This window comes from Sceloporus occidentalis, unplaced genomic scaffold (assembly GCF_023333645.1).
Source record: "Sceloporus occidentalis isolate IW3139 unplaced genomic scaffold, rSceOcc1.0.p SCAF_2, whole genome shotgun sequence".
Lineage (NCBI taxonomy): Eukaryota > Metazoa > Chordata > Lepidosauria > Squamata > Phrynosomatidae > Sceloporus > Sceloporus occidentalis.
The window spans coordinates 263,066,529-263,079,874 of record NW_028316982.1 but is presented as its reverse complement, the minus strand read 5'-3'; the positions used below and the strand labels follow the sequence as shown (position 1 = coordinate 263,079,874).

At 40.4% G+C, this 13,346-nt stretch overlaps 1 protein-coding gene across 9 annotated transcripts in view; it reads right to left on the bottom strand.

Moving 5' to 3' along the window:
- Window positions 1-13,346, bottom strand: part of DLG2 (discs large MAGUK scaffold protein 2) — a 1,248,672-nt gene that overhangs the window by 1,234,916 nt on the left and 410 nt on the right. The gene's annotated exons all lie outside the window — the stretch shown is intronic.

Sequence of the window (13,346 nt, the reverse complement as noted above, 5' to 3'; positions counted from 1 at the left end):
GCATCTAAAGGGCTGTATTTTGCCCTGCCTCTCCTATAGGAGACTGGACATCCCTCCCCTTCATTTGATGATAATAGATAAGCAGCTCTTTCTCTGCTATTCTTAGGGCATAGCTGCCTACAAATGCCACTATTCTTGGGCCTTTGTATCAGCTGGGATTTGCTTCCAGGACCCCCCATGGATACCAAAATCTGTGGATGTTCAAGTCATATTATATACAATGGCATAGTAAAAAGGGTGTCCCTTATGTAAAATGACAAAACCAAGGTTTGGTTTTTGGAATGTATATGTATTTTAAAATATTTTCAAGCCGTGGATGACTGAATCTGTGGATCAGGAACCCGTTGATACAGAGGGCCAACTATAATCAAGGTGTAAAAATGTACATCTTGTTTCATTTTGCCTAATTTAACATTAACTCAGTCAACTGTCTGCAAACCAAGATTGACCCTTGAAAAACCACACAACTGTCTCATGTTTAAAGAACAGACACTCCTAGGACTAACTAAAGGGGGGGGGGGGGTGTTTAAAGATGCCCAAGAGATTTCTTTCCATAACCACAAGCACTGTAAGTACCATTCCCATGGGTAAAAATTGATAATTTGCAAAGGAGTCATGTACATATTTACTTGGGAGCAAAGGTCAGGTCAAGATCCTAAAGTGTAAAGATATATCACTTAATACAAGTTAGGATAGCCCATGCTATTGTATTTCTCATTTTTATGTATGATTGTAAAAGCTGGATAGTGAAGAAAGCTGATAAGAAGAGGGTCAACTCATTTGAAATGTGATGCTGGAAAAGAGTTCTGCAGATACTCTGGACTGCCATAGAAAAGTTAATAGGATTTTAGGTGTAGGAAGAAAGGTTAATAGTCCCTGGTCCCACATCTTTCGCAACTTGGTTCTTTCTGGAATAAATTCAGGATTGCTAAAACAAATTTTTACATGCCCTGCTCCTATATCTTTAATAGCAGCACAATATGGGGAAAAAATCATAAGCAAAATTTTTACACTCAAATTGATCTCCATGAGATACGAAAAAGAGCTATATGTCAGGCTGTTGCTAAAAGTTGCAAGGACCAGAATAACTACAGGTTGGCAACCCTATGCCACACCAAGGCAAAAAAGACTCACCAGCTAAAGGAGCAATCTATTACACAAACTGTAACTCAGAATATGCAACAGCATGAGATCACTTTAATCTGATTATTCTAAATTCAAGCTAATGAGGTAGAAATGCTATCTGGGTTTTTGGACTGATTAAATTGCAATCCAGCTTAAGCTGAAAAGAAAATGCAATGCATTATAAATATGAGTTTATTCTTGGGCAGAAGTTTACATAATTTTGGTTTTCCCTCCACAGTTTCATTGTCCATTGATAATTGACAATTTGATTATCTTTGTTCAGCATCTTTAAGCAGAAAAAGCTTAGGCGCCTTACAGACAGGCCTAAGCGGTGCCGTCATTGCGCCAGGAATACGCGCGAGGGGCAGCGCTTCCGGACGCGCCTTGCCCCTCGCGCGTATTCCGTACGGCAAGATGGCGGTGCCCTATACAGACGGGTGCGGCCATCTTGACGTAACGGACGCGCAGCGTCCGGACGTCTAAACCCGGAAGAGACGTCGCGAGTGCGCGTTTTGGCACTTGAGACGTCTCTTCCGGCTTGCCGGAAGGAGCGCGATTTTCGCGCTCCTTTTTTACAGCGCGGGGGAGTCGCGCGGTTTGGCTGCACACACAAAAATAATTCAGGAACCAGAATTGGAAGAGACCACAAGGACCATCCAGTCCAAATCTTTGTCATGCAGGAAGACAATCAAAGGAAGAAAAATATCTGCTGAAGTACAGTTGCATCCCTTTTTACTGTTCCAGATAATTATTAATACGATGGTTAATTGTTACTGTTAGTGATCCCTCCATTTGGGAGAAGCAATCTACATTGCTTGCAGGTGGGGAATGTGTGCTCCTTCAGATGTTATTGGATTGTAATTTAGTTCCTTCTCTTTAGCACAGGGAATAATAACCAGGAGGTCAGTGCAGTTATGAGGAGTAGCAGATATAGTTTAATTAAATATACCTTAACATGTTATGCGGATGTCATTTCACTTTAGTATATCAGCATAGATAGTTCTGATTGCTTTCATATGAATGCATTACATCAAAACAAATTTTAAATTACCTGACACAGCCTATATGGCTGCCAGAATTAAAACTAGCGGGATCTTCTTTAACTTTCATAGTTGGCTAGAGGAGGGCATTTCAGCAAGTATTGCATTCCACATAACCAGGAAACAAGCAACACCTGCTGAAATACCCTCTTCTAGGCAACTGTTAAAAGTACAGGAGCCCTTTCCAGTTTTCACGCTGGCAACCCTAGACACAGAGAAAGATCCTACATCCAAGGTATACTCTGTAGGTATAGTCCCACATTAATTGTGCTATGCCACCCTTGTGTTGAATGACCACAATGCACAAATGATATCAAAGTACACAATGAAATCCATGTGTAATGTGTATCCAGGAGCAGTGGATATTGAAATGCACAATGGCAATGCATGCACAATTCTGCTTCCACACCTTTGTACTAAATGTAGATGTTTCTCATGAGACAAATGTGCCCAACCACTTCTACAGAAGAATCCATGCATGTCTAAGGCACAGTACAGACTGCCGAAAAAGAGTGGCCTGCTGGCGCCTGTTTTTTCTCTGGAGGAAAACCACAGCTGCCAAACCATGCGGCTTCTCTTAGGCGGAAAAAGACCCGGCAAAAAGTGGGTTCTTTTAAAGCCACAGGGGCAGCATAACAAGTGCTCAAGTGGCGCACTCGTTACATAAGCACCATACAGCAATGTGCACATGCCGCACAGCGCTTACATAACAATGGCCCCATGTATACAGGGCACCGCCATTATTACGCCACCACCATGTACTAAGGTTGCGGGGCGTGCAGTTGCTCCACCCCATGCAACCCTAATACATGGCCAGGCCAGCGCAAAGCGCTGGTCTGGCTCACGCCTAAGATACCAAATAAAGCCTTGCTATTATCTTCTGTTAGACCCATGTCCATTCTGACTAAAGCTGCCAGAAGAGGACTGTGAAGTGGGTGGTGGTAGTTGTAAATTCTTTGAAAGAGAGCTGTATTCCATCCTTTCTTAAAATAGCAATTGTAAGACCTTTGTTGGAAAAACCTTAATTGGACCCCACCTTCCTAGGTAACTATTGGCCAGTCTCTAATCTCCCCTTTCTAGGTAAGGTCCTAAAGCAAGTGGTGGCAACACAACTCCAGGCTTTCCTGGATGAAACGAATTACGGGCATCCATTCCAATCTGGGTTCAGACCTGATTATGGGACTAACAGCCTTCGTTGCCTTGGAGGATGTCCTACACTGGGAGTTGGACAGGGGGAGTGCTTACTTACTGGTCCTCCTGAATCTTTCAACAGCATTTGATACTATTGACCATGGCATCCCTCTGGGTCATTTGGCTGATATGGGATCTGGGGATGTTACTGTGCAGTGGTTCTGGTCTTTCTTGGCTGAATGTTTTCAGATGGTGGTGCTTGGGGACTGTTGTTCAGCTTTTTGGCCATTAGTCTGTGGGTTCCACGGGGGTCAATATTGTCCTTTTCAACATCCACATTAAGCTGCTGGAAGAGGTCATCCAGAGGTTTGGGACTGGGTGCTACCAGTATGCTGATGATACACAGCTCCATCTCTCCTTTGCTACTGATGCCGAAGAGACTGGGGTAGTACTGATTCATTGTTTGGGTGAAGTTAAGGACTGGATGCAGGTGAACAGACTAAGGTTTAATCCAGGCAAGACAGTTATGCTGCTGGTCCATAGGAAATCTAATCTGGGATTGGGATTGCAGCCTGTTCTGGCTGGGGTTGCTCTCGCTCTGAAAGATTAGGTTCATAGTTTTGGCGAGCTCTTAGACCCAGCACTGCTCTTGGAAAGCCAGCTTGCTGTGGTGGCCGGGAGCACCTTTGCTTGGTTTTGGGTGGTGAACCAGCTGCACCCTTTCTTGGGTAAGGCAGATCTGGCCATTGTGGTTCATATCTTAGTTACCTCTCAATTAGACTACTGCAATGCACTCTATATGGGCCTCCTCTTGAAATGTGTTAGGAAGCTGCAGCTAGTGCAAAATGCAGTAGCCAGGCCAGTGTGAGGTGTGCATTTTAGCAACCATATAATCCCAACTCAGCCACAGAAACCCACTGGATGACCTTAGGTTCACACTCTCTGAGCCTCAGTGGAGAGCAATGGCAACCCCCCTCTGACCAAATTCTGCCAAGAAAACCCTTAGGATCACCTGAAGTCAGAAATGACATGAAGGCACATAATAACTCACAACACTGGTCCTGCACTAGATCTGCACTAGCTTCCAATATGCTTCCAGGCTCAGTTCAAGGTGCTGGTGTTGACATACAAAGCCCTTACCAAGTTGGGCCCAAGATATCTGAAAGATCACCTCCTCCCATATGAGCTTGCTAGACATCTGAGATCTCTGGAGGAGGCCCTGTTGAATGTCCCAATACCTTGTCAAGTTAGGTTTGGGTACACATAAGAGGACTTTCTATGTATCAGTGCCTCAGCTGTGGAACTCTCAACCCAAGGAAGTTAGGCTTGCTCCATCTCTTTTAAGCTTCTGACAAGTAGCTGGTGTTATTCGACAGAGAATTTGAAACTGATGTTTTAACTGTTTCAGAACTGGATTCTAGGATTGTTTTTAGATTGCTTTTAGGAGCTTTTAAGCAGCATTTTAATGTGTTTTTAAAATGTTTTTATCTTTGCATTGTTTTAATTGGTTTTTGTTCATCGCCGTGTTCATCAATTTCAGGGGTGATGCAACTGAATAGATTTAACATTGCAGTTGTATTGCAGACTCACATGCCTAGGAGTAAGTCTTTTTAGAAATCAGTGGGACATTGCTTCCAAGTAAATCTGCACAGGCCTGAGCCATATATCCCAGACACAACTGTCATGCTTCTTTCTTCGTAGTCTGCACTGTTTTATGTTGAACAAGCTCAGCCTTGTTTAGGTTTTTATTATCTTGGGGGTTTATTTTTAATGGAAACATTTTAAACTGTATATAATTCTATACTCTTATAGAATTATATACAGTTTAAAATGTTTCCGTTAACAATTTGCTGTTGTGTTTTCTTGGCAAGATTTGTTAAGAGAATGTTTGCCTTTCGCTTCCTCTGAGGCTGGCTTACCCAAATGCACCCAAGTAGGTTCCCATGCCTGAGCAAGGATTTGAATCCTGGTCTCCAGAGTCATAGTCCAAGGTTCAACTACACTGGCTCTCTGCACTTTACATTGTAACAACTTTTTCTTATTATTGTTGTTTTTAAAAATCTATATCTATTTTAATTTTTTAGAAATTGCTTGAATATCAGTTTGGAAGTAAATGGTACAAAATAAATAAATAAGAACCACTTTTTCCTAGCACAGAATCGCAGTGTAGGAAGAGACCACAAGGGTCATCCAGTCCAATTCCCTGCCAAGTAGGAAGACACAAGCAAAGCACTCCTGACAGATCTGACCATCCAGCCCTTGTTTAAAAACCTCCAAAGAAGAAGACTCCACCACTCTCCAAGGCAGTATTTTTTACTGTCGAACACCTCTTACCACCAGAAAGTTCTTCCTAATGTTGACGTGGAATCTCTTTTCCTGTAGTTTGAATCCATTGCTCCATGTCTAATCTCTGGAGCAGCAGAAAACAAGCAGCAAAAAATATCCTTTCAAATATTTAAACATGGCTATCATGTCACCTCTTAACCTTCTCTTCCCCAGACTAAACATACCCAGCTCCCTCAGTCGCTCCTCCCACAGCATCCTTGCATTTAAGTGCATTTTAGTCATCTGATTATCCTCAAGGCCAGACAATAAGCCCCAGATTTCAGTAAAATTGTTTATCATCACGAGCCGGTCATGAAGTATGTAGACAATGGCGTCCAGCACAGCTTTCTCGAAGGTTCAGACCTGCACATGGTCTAACAGAACATGCAGACATTGTCAACAATATGTGACTTATGTACCAGACCTGCTACCTTGTTAAGTCTGTAAGGACACCTAAACGCTATTATTGGGCAAGGGATTATTACTGGGAAGACGATATGTTATACAGGAAATACAAAGCCTAAATGTGCTCTTTCAAAACCGTTTCAGACCACCCGATGACTCCCATCTGGCAACCTTGTCAATAGCTGCTCCTAAGACCAAAAAAGAAGAAAAGCTGACAAATCCAAGCAAGCAGAGCAAATCTCAATGTGTATTCACCCCAAGCAAATGGTTCTTCAGCTCTAACATATACCACCCTTCCATGTATATATGTGTGTGTGTATATATATATATATGAGTGTGTGTGTGTATGAATGAGAGGAGTTAAAGAATTTCATGTAAAGGTGTGTTCTATATGCCTTTTAAAGATATATATATATATATATATATATATATATATATATATATATAAAAGGCATGCAAAACATACCTTTACATGAAATTCTTTAATTCCTCTCATGAAAAAAAAAAAGATCTTGAGCATTTTCTTATTAAATATACATATCCTCCCATCACACTGTTCCCTTGTAGTGTCATTTTTGTGAAATCAACCACAGATTACAGAAATAGTTCCAGTTGTTTCTGGAAATAATTTTCGCCATCTGCTCAGTTATGAGAACCATTTTGTCATGTGTTTGTGTCAATTGACCCTTCCGGGAGGCTCAAAACTAAAGCTTTTCCTAGAATGTACTACACAATGGCTGTGGCTAAGAAACCATATTTGAATTATGAAGTCGAAGGCTTTCATGGCCTACATCCATAGTTTTTTGTGGGTTTTTCGGGCTATGTGGGCCTTTTCTGTAGATGCCAGCCACAGATGCTGGTGAAACGTCAGGAATAAACTCTTCTAGAACATGGCTGCATAGTCCGAAAAAGCCACACACAAAAACACATTTGAGTTCTGTGCTGTGAAAGAAGACAATACGGAAGACATATGACCTCAGCATATTAAAAAAAAATAACAGGAGAGAAACTTTTATCTTTTTTTGGAATGAAACATCTCTTTTCTGGGGGAAAAAAATCTGTGTGCAGGAAATTTTAATCATGAAATGTCTGTAAATACAGTGCGCCCTTGGCTTACACAGGGGATCCGTTCCAGAACACACACACACACACACCGCATAAGCCAAATACCGCACATGCTCAAGCCCCATTCAAGTGAATGGGGCTCATGCATGCGGCAGCATGGCGGTGCAGCAGCACACACACGCCACGGGAACACACCCCATTAATCCAAAAGGGATGTGCCACCCCTTGTGCCCCGCGCAGCTTTCAGCACACGCTGAAAGCCGCATATAGCACGCCCACATATGACATGGGTGCGCTGTACTGATAAACGATGAATTATGCTAATCATGGTCTGTTGTTTAAGTCAGCAGATGGCCAAACCAGTCATGACTTGTTTTCTTCCAGTTTTGTTCTCTTACCCATCCATTTTGCTAGCTCTTATTTCAGACTCAGCAGCTAGTTGTTCAGAAATCCTGAGAAACTATGGTTGAAACAAGCCAGGGTTTGTAGGCCCACAACAAACCATGGATTCAGGTTGTAGTTTGTGGCTGGTTCTAACACCAAAGCTTTTTAGTAGAGGCTGACTCTCACATGTGACAGACTTCAACAAAGCACATCAATGCATGTTATGATCTGTGAACATAGTCATGGAGTATGCCAATATTTAATCCCTGAAGTGTGAAATGGTATACTCTTAGAAATCTTTGGTCTGTTACAGACTGCCAAAATAAAGCTGCTTCGGGTCTCTTTGGAGGTATGCTGTTTAAATGATGCGTGCATCCTAAGAATCCGAAAACTGCACCAAAGCTGCCCTCCAGTGCTTAGGAATGGAGTGTGGCTTTGGTGTGACCTCCGGACTCTTAGGACCCATGCATCATTTAAATAGCATACCTCCAAAGAGACCCGAAGCAGCTTTATTTTGGCAGTCTGTAACAGGCCTTTGAATCCGACCCTTTGCACAATCATTAGATTAAGAATTTGATGTGACAACTGATCCCATAACAAACACATACTCTTATTTAAAAAAAACATTTCAGAAGAGAGATGTTTCGTGCCAGAAAACTAAAGGTTTATTTCTTGTTATTTATTTTTTTGGCTGCTGTGGCCCAAACTACACAATAGACAACAGGTCGATCAGTGCAAAGAATGGAGAATACAGACTGAATCTTCCTGTAGCTTTCTGCTTTTCTCTGCAGTCTGTACATCAATTCCTTTTGGGGTGGGGTGGAGGGCATTATCACTAACTCCAACTAAGACACTGCTCCTCAGACTCTGTTTGATTTTCTGGCATGAATCTGAGAGAAACAGATATGCCATCTTGATAAAGGTTTGGCATGCAAAAACTAATGCCCTCCCAAGAGTGGCCAGCTGGCTTTTCACAGGCTCTGCCAACAACCTGGCTATTTCTGTGTATTCCTTGACTCAGAGATGTGTTAAAGCAGCCCTAAATTGTGCCCCCCCCCCCAAAAAAAAACCCTCTGAAGTACAGTTCTGACAGTGCTGTGGGCAGCCCACCGTAAAAGTGGACCTCAAACAGTGGAAATGAACAGCCCTCCTTGTGTACATTTACTTGAAATAATGGCTTTTATTTGTTTAGAAGCATAACCAGCTCCACTTTGGAAGGAAAGAGTGGCTTATTATTAAAAAAGAAAAAGAAAGAAAATAATGTAAGTTTCTGCACCCACTTCAGAGTTAATTCTGAAATCCAAAGATCTACCTGATCTGGCAGATCTTGTAATGTGATCAGATTTAGAATTTGGAAAATCTGTAGGAGTTGTACAAATTGGGAAAGGAGAACGCAAAAACAGGCTTTTCAGCAAGCCAATTAAACAGACTTACAGTACTGTCCTTGCAGGGTTACTCAGTGGTAAATACCACAGAGTTCAGTGGGACTTGCTCCACAGCAAATGACCATGGTACTGCAGCTTCCATTCTCAATATGAGTTTAAGGTGTTTACTAATCAATAGCTTTTACTGTTTAAGAAGTAATACCACTAAGATATTTTCCTGTTTAAAAATATTACCATGGCAATGGCAAACCTCCTCTGAATAAATCTTGCCAAGAAAATCCTATGATAGGGTTGCCGTAAGTTGGAAACAGCTTGAAGGCACATGACAACAACAAGCAAACACATCAGTCATGATTAGAAATTTACTGAAATTAACATTGATAAAAAAATGTTTGGGTTATTTGCGGGGCCATTTATTCCTGAGTCTGCAGGCTCTGCAGTAAATGCTATCAATGTATACACCACTTGTAAACCATGTAATATTTTACAATCCATCAGTGCTTCATACCTCCAATTTACATATGAAAACAGGGATGTATTTGGTCCTACTCAGAGCATTCTCAAGATGGCAAAAATTATTAATGACAAACTAGGAGAGGCTGCAGCAATTTGTTTTTGCCTAAGACTATAGAGAAGGAAAAGATTTCACCTGCTCCTCTCCTCTCCATTACTGAGTTGCTGCTGAGCTGAGCAAAACAAGCTACTTCTGCACTTTGAACTAAGTTTGCAGCAACTGAAGTGAGCTAAGAACAATAGAGAAAACTGGGAGGAGAGATACTGGAGTATTTGTAAAGCAGTTGAAAAAGTGGGATTAATTGGAACTGTCCCAGCCAGATCAGGACAGTTGGCCACCATGGTGCTTGAACTCAACTCAAAACATTGTGTAGCTTTCAACTAGGACTGGCAGATCACTCTAATACAGTCAACCCTCCGTATCCATGGATATTTTATCCACCATTCATGCATCCACAGTTTGAAAATATTTTTTAAAATATATAAATTACAAAAAGCAAACCTTCATTTTGCCATTTTATCTAAAGGACACCATTTTACTATGCCATTGTATTTAATGGGTCAGGAATCTTCATTACTGGGTTGCACTGGGGTGTGATAACAACTTGCACACCAACGGATTTTGTTATCCATGTGGGGAATCCTGGAACCATACCCAAGTGGTTATTAAGGGGCCACTATACTAAAGCAAAGCACACCCCTTTGCAACACTTTCCTCCCTCCCATATACTGTGGAGCAGGACAATGAATATTCATATTCCCGGTAACCTTATAAATTTGGATCTGACAAATGATTTCTCCCTTTAGAGGTAAGAGGAGACAGATGCTGAGTCATCATCAATGGGAACCCACATAAATTAATTAGCTTGATGTGGGATGGATCTAAAAGCTCCTTTCCGCTAATAGTTTTCCTCAGAAGGAAGAAGAAAACTTTTGAATCCAAACCTAGCAGGTTTATTACCCTAAAGGTCCATAGGGGTGAGGAAGGGACCATTTAGATTCTTTTGTTCAGTCATCCAAATACCTCTGATATCATCTTTGCTACATATTTAAATTTACGCTGCTGTGCTGTTTCCTCATTCATTAGGATAAATATTACTCACTAAAAACAGATTTCCTTTGCTGTTCCATAAGCTGTAAACAATTCTTAGTCTGGAAGAAATGTAGGGTTCTTTGGATTCACTTTATGGCGGTCATCTCTACTTTAACATTTCTCAGAAATGAATAACATCCATACGTTTGTTTCATAAATGTGGAGGAGTATATTTATTGTTCACAATCATGTGAACTGTTCTCGGGTTTAGCCCAATTTTGAATAAAGTTGGGTTAGATTTCAAAACCTCCTCTGAACAAATCTTGTCAAGAAAAGCCCATGATAGGTTCACCTTAGGGTTACTATAAGACAAAAATGACTTGAAGACACACAACACACACAGATTTCAAAGCCATAGCCATAGTAGTCTGTATCAACATAAAATGATATAAGAAAAGTCTGTTGTATCTTTGAAACTGGAAAAAACAAACAAGTATTGGCCTTTGTGGGCTCCATCTGATGAAGCCGACTGAAGTCTACAAAAGCCTATGCTAGATATTTCTTTTTGAATTAGATTATGAAGGATAACAATCATTCACTTACTTATTGAAAGAAAGAGGTGATTTGTTATTACTACAACAAGACAAAAGCAAAATCCTAAAGTTTTTCAGAATTTGTAAACATGTTAAGTTCAGGATTATTGATGTGTTGCAAATGCAAGCTGGTTCTTCAGAGGGGAAATTATCCAGTGTAAAACAACCCAAGGGATTTGTTTCTTCGGTTCATAAAAATCAAACAGTTGGTTTCCATCTTATGTTAAACCACAATGCTTAAAAGTGGAAGGAAGCTCCAAACATCCAGTGCTTACACAAGCAAGAATGGCTATGTGTCACTGCCTCAGTTCTAGGGCTCCATCTCAGAACTGCTGAGTTCTTGCTCAAGTTGTCTTTCAAATGGTTTTTCCCTTCTGTACATTAACTGATCGTCAGTGAATGAGAAAGCCTTTATACTCATGCAGTTACAAACCTGGGAGATTATAAAACACAGCTAAACTCCAGCATAAGCACTGTTTTTGGCAAACGCACCAGAAATGTTAGCCTAGTCCTAAGAATGTTTATCCTGTGGTTTTATTTGAAGTGAACAACTGCTGACAGAGACATGGTGACTTAGCACCAGTATGTCCATGATCAACTGGACTTGTATTTTTAGACCATCAAAAGTTCTACCACTTGTTGTACCACTTGATTATTTTTGTCTTGCCTTCCCCACAATACTGAGACTCACTGTGAAAAATGTTCTTTTATTATGGTATTATTATATTCAGCACACTGTATACTAAAATAATGGTGGACTACCACTACACAGTATCTTTTTTATGCAACAGATCTCATTTTTAGGTGCCAAACACCAGTGGTGACACAAGCATATAAAGCTGTCACATATGTTCACAGAACACTGATCTACACAGCCTAGTGCTACCTTATTCACCACGATCTCTGGAAGAGTTTTTTTTCCCCCTCCAAACCTTGCTCCAAACCTATGATCCTTCAAAAGGTCCAGGTATTGCACCTAGGATCTTCTATATACAAACATGTTGTCTGCCACTGAATTATTCCACTCCTCAGTTCTCCAGAGTATAGTGTGCTCTTGGTATCCACTGGGGTTTGGTTCCAGGACCCCTGTGGATACCAAAATCCATGGATGTTCAAGTCCCATTACATAAAATGGCATAGCAAAATGGTGTCCCTTATAGCAAACAGAAAAAAGGTTTGCTTTTTGGAATTTATACTTATCTTAAACATATTTTCAAGCCGTGGATGCTTGAATTCATGGATAAAGAATCAGTGGATATGGAAGGTACATTGGGATTTGGAAAGCATAAATATGACCAGTGGAACAAGAAAATGGTCTCTGAGGCTTTATCACAGTCTTACTAGGGATGTGTCTTGCTGTAATAATAATAATCCATAGATTTTTGTGGGTTTTTCAGGCTATGTGGCCATGTTCTAGAAAAGTTTCTTCCTGACGTTTCACGAGCATCTGTGGCTGGCATCTTCAGAGATTTCTCTGAAGATGCCAGCCACAGATGTTGGTGAAATGTCAGGAAGAAACTCTTCTAGAACATGGCCACATAGCCTGAAAAACCCACAAAAATCTATGGACGCCGGCCATGAAAGCCTTCAACTTCACAATAATAATACAGTTTGATACCACTTTAACTCCATCTGACAGGCACCAGCACTCTTTGGCAGAGAAGGCAAAAGACCTTGTAAAACTGCAGATCCTAGGATGGCATAGGATGGAGATATGGTAATCACTTTAAAGTAGTGCCAAACGGCATTATTTATACAGTGCAGATTCACACTGGGAGTGGGAAAAGGAGAATGTGAATGAAAGAAAAACTATATTATATAAATTTCACTCATGCAACAGCCAGTAATAGCATCTGCTTGTCTTGATGATGCACACCATAACTGCTGTAATAATGTATTAGTATTTAAAACAATGGGCATAATATTGTATAGACTCTTCTATAAAACAGAAGAAAAAGTAGAACTATTTTTTAAAAATACTGTTTAGCTACTGCAACATGAGCAATATTTTAATATTAGATACAGTAAAGAAAGATGGTTAAAATCATATTTATTTATGAGTAGTTTTATTTAACATAAACCCTGCGAAAAGAGATCTCCATAGTCTTTTATTTATTTTGTCTGCTCGGGAACAGCTATAAAGTAACAAAACTATTGTTATATTATTTTAAAAATATATCTAAAGTAAGGTTAAGTGACATCTGTAAACGATTTTAGCTTCTTAATGTAACCTACTGGGTTTGACTATTAAATTCTGATTATTTTGTAAAGTTTCCCATAAAAAGGCACACTCATAATAATTTGCTCCACAGCTATTCCCCCTCCCTTGTCAAAACAATATATTTTG